Raw genomic sequence first — 6,151 nt, 5'->3', positions numbered from 1 at the left:
TTTATTTTCCTTTTTTTTTTTTTTTTTTTTTTGCGGTACGCGGGCCTCTCACTGCTGTGGCCTCTCCCGTTGCGGAGCACAGGCTCCGGATGCACGGGCCCAGCCGCTCCGCGGCATGTGGGATCTTCCCGGACCGGGGCACGAACCCGTGTCCCCTGCATCGGCAGGCGGACTCTCAACCACTGCGCCACCAGGGAAGCCCTGGGGTCTCTTTTATAAGGGCACTGATCCCATTTATGAGGGCTCCACCATCATGACCTAATCACCTGCCAAAGGCCCCAGCTTTTAACACCATCACATGGGTTGTTAGGATTTAACCTATGAATTTGGGGGGAACACAAACATTCAATCTGTGGCATCACCTTACGATAACTGACTGGAGGAAAGATCAGGCCGAATCAAAGGAGTCTGAATTATTGAATATTTTCTGCATTAAAAAGTCTTTTTACAAAAATGGGACCTAATGTTGGCATTTCTTCCTTTCACTGAACTCCCACAGCCTCTGTTTGCTCCTGTGCACTAGCTCACGGGGAATCATTTTCGCACAGGTTTCACCGCCACATCCCTCCTGCTCTGGGCTGTGAGCCTCTGTGGGCGGGTCACCCCGCTCGTTGCCTGGCTATAGTGTCTGGCACGATGCAGACCCTCCGTTCTTACTTGGTGACCAAAGGAATTGAGACTCTTGTATAACAAGTCCACTATTTACATGTAAACCAATTCTGCAAAATACTTGAAAACAGTCCTGGCCGTTAAAGGTTAAACTTCTTATTAGAGTCCCGCTCAGTCTTAATTTGCTCAGCAAACTTCTTTTTGAGTGCAGAGATGTAGATCCAAACCAACTGTGAAAGACAGCTTTGAGGCAATGACAGAAATTTGAATACGGCTTCTGTTTTAGATTATGACAAGGAATTATTGTTAATTTTCTTAGCTTTGATTATGGCATGGTGATTATTTTTAAAAGCTTTCTTATTCATTAGAGAGTCAAACTGAAGTAGTTTAGGGTGAAATACAATGATATCTGGGATTTATTTTAACATACTTCAGGAAGAAGTATATTCTTTTATATATTATGTGTATGTATACATATATATGTGTGCATATATATATATATATATATATATATATGAAGTTAAATTAAAAAGATCAGCAAAATGTTGATCATTGTTAAAGCTGGGTGGTGAGTACCTAAGCGTTCATTATATCAGGACCTCTACTTTGGGATAAAATTTCCAGAATAAATATTTTGGGGGAAGGGTCACTCAGCTCAGCCCCTCCACTGCCTGGGCATCTGCATTCTTGGAAGGAAGGAGGTGGTGGAGGGAGGACGGAGAGTCAGGATGCGATGTGGAGCCGAGCTGCCTTTAACTTCACGTTTGATGTCACTGCCTGGCAGATGTCCTAGGGTCTGGGGGGGGCGACGGTAGACTCAGAGCGGGTGTGAAACACCGAACTAAAACAGACATTTAGCAAATCAAACAAGGAGAAAGTGGTAAGAGCCAGCTGAAGATGCTGGAAAGGCAAGTCCTGATGCTGGTTTAAAAAAAAAAAAGCAAAAGAGCGGAAATCAGGGCCGAGAGCTCTGCCTCATCCCTGCTGGGCCCCAGGGTGACCTGTGGAAGCCATGGACCTTCCCTTCCCCTTCCCAAGGGAAATCGAGGTACTGCCTCCATGCAGTTTCTCCTCCATATTAAACATACTGTATGTAGAGAGAAGTCCTCAGCCTGTTTGTGAAGGAAAATGGGATTCTTGTCTCTTTTTCCCACTTAAGTTATCATTAAAAAAAAAAGATAATTCATGCCTACCTTCAAAACCTTGTCCCTGGGACTCCGGATCAGGCCACAGCCAGGGGCAGGCTCATCCCTTTTCCTTCAGACCCCTCCCTGTGCAGGGACACTATTCACCCCACCACATCCCACATACCCACACCCTCCATATGAGCTTCAGAAGGTTCAAGGAGTGCAGAACTGGGCAGGCTGAGAGCCCTGTTTGGAAGGTACATGAGGCTGAGTGGGCACTGAGTGCTGCTGAACCTCGGACAGGGCCTTCCTGTCTCAGGCCAGCATTTCTTCCCGGGCAGATGTCCCCCAGAAATATCACAGGTCAGAAAACCAAGCCTGAAGTTGCCCTGACTTCCCCACCCTTTCTTGGCCATAAGTCCTGAGGAAATGCCAACCCTCACAGCTTCACCTTTTCTGTTCATAAAATGTGTGTGTTTATGTGCGGGAGACCCGGCAGGTGCAGCACCAGTCACAGGAAGCAGAGTCTTCCCACCCCCAGTCGGGAGAGAGTCACGGAAAGGGAAGCCCCCTCCCTTCCTCACATGGGCTCGGACCTTGCGTCTGACACAAAATCTGGAACTGGTCTTCACAACCCGATAATTATTTGGAGATCATGGACACAGCCCAGGAAACCCCCTCCATACTTGAGGAAGGTGGGGTCGATGAACTTCCTACCCTTGGGGGAACGTGGCAGGGTGTTCATTATTTATTCCATGTATTGAATGCTGCAACCAAGTCTTAGAGGTCTCACAAGACTTGCCCAAAGGCTCCCATCTGAAGATTAGAACCTGAACCTTCAGACTTGCGACACCCAGGCTGGATATACATACAGCATTCCCCGCTTAGTCGCAGTTTCCAGAGGTTTCAGTTACTTTCAGTCAACTGGGGTCTGAAAATACTACATGGAAAATTCCAGAAACAAACAATTCATGAGTTTCAAATTGCTCACCATTCTGAGTAGTGGGATGAAATCTCTCGCCCAGGATGTGAATCCCCTTTGTCCAGTGTATCCCACCAATTACTTAGTAGCCATCTCAGTTATCAGATCCACTGTCTCAGTATCTCTGTGATTGTGTTCAAGTAACCCTTGTTTTACTTAATAAAGGCCCCAAATCACAAGAGTAGTGATGCTGGTAATTCAGATATGCCAAAGAGAAGCCATACGGTGCCTTTAGGTGAAAAGGTGAAAGTTCTTGACTTAATAAGGAAAAGAAAAAAATCGTACGCTGAGGTTGCTAAGATCCACAGGAAGAACGAATCTTCTACCCATGAAATTGTGAAGAAGGAAAAAGAAACTTGTTATAGTTTTGCTGGCATACCTCAAACTGCAAAAGTTACGGCCACAGTGAGTGGTCACTGCTTAGATAAGATGGAAAAGGCATTAAATTTGTACAATAAGGTATTTTGATGGTGGGAGAGACCACATTCACGTAACTTTTATTACACTATATTGTTAAAATTGTTTTATTTTATTATAATCATTGTTGTTAATCTCTTACTATGCCTAATTTATAAATTAAATTTTGCCATAGGTATGTATGTATAGCAAAAAGCATAGTGTATACAGGGTCCTGTACTGTCTGTGGTTCCTGTGGGCTGTGGAACGTATTGCCCCCTACCCTGCCTTGCCTTGCCTTTCCTGTGCGGCTAAACCAGTGCTCAAACCATGTCAACAGGAATCATTCTCTACCTCTCAGCTCTACTTTCTTCAACATTGGCATCATTCTTAGATGGTAGCAAAGGTGACCACAAAAACTCCAGGCTTCTACCTTCCAGCTTGGCAACTACTCAGGAAAGAGAACATCTCCTTCCTGATTGCTCTAACAGAAGTCCCAGGACTGACTCTCCTGGGACCTGGCTTGGATCACATGCCTATTGCTGAACTAATTACTGTGGCCAGGGGGATGCAGTATTCTGATTGGTCAAATTTTAGTCTTTCCAGAAACTGGGGAAGAAGGCAATCCTACTTGGAATGAGAATGGGGAAGGGGTAGTCTCCCCCCCAAAAAAGAGGGTTCTAGTACCAAAAAGAGAGACAGGAATGGACTTTAGGAAGACAGAAAGAATAGCTGATCCCCTCCAGGAATGCTCTGAGCATCTCTGTCCTGGCTGCTCTGATTCCTGACAGCCTTCCAGAGCATTATTCCAGTTAGGGTTTCTTTCTCAGAAAGGGAAGAGAAGAAACTCACTTTGACCCCTTACTTGTTTGTACAAAAATCTAAAACCAGCTCTGACTGGCTCTTAACTTCAACTACACAGCATCAAATTAAAATATAGCCTTTGACCCTGGACTTAGAAAAGGGTGGAATGATTGTCCTGGGTGCTAAGAACTTCTCCTGATAAGAATGCAGATGGGCTTCCCTGGTGGCGCAGCGGTTGAGAGTCCGCCTGCCGATGCAGGGAACGCGGGTTCGTGTCCCGGTCCGGGAGGATCCCACATGCCGCGGAGCGGCTGGGCCCGTGAGCCATGGCCGCTGGGCCTGCGCGTCCGGAGCCTGTGCTCCGCAACGGGAGAGGCCACAGCAGTGAGAGGCCTGCATACCGCATTAAAAAAAAAAAAAAAAAAAAGAATGGGGAACATTTTGTTATTGGTTATACTGGACTGGGCCTTGATATGAAGTCATCCAAGTTGTCATTGCTCTTATTTGGGTTATATTATTGGTCTCTCCGCTTTGTCTGGGGTCACGCTTTTTTCCACTGGGAAAATTGCTTCCTTTTTTCCTCCCTTATAATGGAATACCTGCTGCTGACACTTTATATTGTAAGGCACGGTGGTTCTGGGCACGTTACCATAAGCATGATGATCTTAATGACCCCTTACAGGAGAATAGCACCTTGACATCTAGAAAAGACTTTCACACACATTATTACATTTGATCCCCACAATAACCAGGGCAAAGGGGTATAGTATTACACTCATTTTCTTTAGATACAGAAATAGACTCAGAGAGGTTAAGTGACTGGCTGAAGGTCACAGAGCTACGTTGCCTTGGGCAGCAGGAAAATATGGGCAGGAATAAGCAGGCCTTTATTCAAGGGTTCATTTATTTAACAAGATTAGACTTTATTGCTGCAGAGTTAATCAGAGCTAGCTCCCCAGTGGAATTAGTTTGCGGTATGCAAACTGCAGGAGCTCAGAAGGACCAAATACAAACACTGGGCCATGGTGCCCCCAGCAGCAACGACTAGAGTCCTGCCCAGCCTGTCGGCACTTGGGGGGTCACCCACAAGCAGGTTCAGCCCTGCTATGGAACTCCTCCCCGCCTATCCAGCTCCTTCTCTCCTCATGGGGGCTGGTAGCTGGTCCAGGGATGGGACTGGGGCTTTGGTCACAGAGAGGTAGGGGTCAAGTCTAGCCAGGCCCGGAGTGCTGGGGAAGTCTCAGGTTGAGTGGAAACTCCAGCCTGATATGCTGGGGCCTTCCAGTCCAAGGCCTCTCTTCTCCCGCACCCACCTCGCTGCCTTCTCCCCAGTGCTCGTCCTCCTCGCTGACAAGCCCCGTCAGAGAGACAGCTGGCGGCCCTCCTTGGCCTCCTCACAACTCACAGATTCTGCTTATCACCAAAGAAAGGAAGGGGGCAGGGTGGCCAGAGGAGACAGTGCCTCCTGTCATGGGAGGAGGAGCCTCTGGGGAACGGGTGACCCCCCCCATTCTTTTGTCCTACCCCTAGAAACCTCCAGGGATCCTCTCACCCAGACCCTCTGCCTGCGTCCTGAGCAAAGCATAGGTGGCTGAGGTAAATGGCGCCCCCTTCAAAAGTGGGCCCTGACCCCACCCTTCCAGCCCTGTCCCTGGGACTCATTGTCAAAGTCCTGGGCTGGCTGGCAGGACAGGAAGTGACCTGGCCTCAGAAGCATCCGGAAAACCCACTCTGTGTTGGCCCCAGACCTCACAGTGGGGCTTAGTAGATCAGAGAGCTTTCCCAGCATTGTTTGAGGTGAACAGGACAGGGCTTTTCAAAGTCTGTGCGGGCCAGAAGAGAAAGGATCCGGTCAGCTCACCCTGCCCTCCCCGGCTTGAGCGAAGGTTTCCCTGGGCCATCAGGCTGCATGCTGCTGGGAGGCTTCTATTCTAGAAGGTTCGCCAAGCGTCGGAGAAAAACAGTGGATGACAGAAACTTATCCATGTGAAAGGATTTGTTTTCCCCCATAGGAGAAAAATCCAGTCACACCTTCTCCCAGCTGGAATATCTGCAATTACCCCCCCCCACAATAAGTGGGAAAAGAATGTCAGGATTAATCAGATGACATCACTCTGGGAACCCAGTGTATCCCAGCACCAATCTTTTTGAAAGGCCCCATATGGGAAGACAAATTCAATTTGTCTTGTCTAGGGGGAAAATGAGTTTTAAATATGTTGAATCAAAAGTGATA

Source organism: Physeter macrocephalus, chromosome 5, assembly GCF_002837175.3.
Source record: "Physeter macrocephalus isolate SW-GA chromosome 5, ASM283717v5, whole genome shotgun sequence".
Taxonomy (NCBI): Eukaryota; Metazoa; Chordata; class Mammalia; order Artiodactyla; family Physeteridae; genus Physeter; species Physeter macrocephalus.
The sequence above is the reverse complement of the archived record's forward strand: the minus strand, read 5'-3'. Positions refer to the sequence as shown.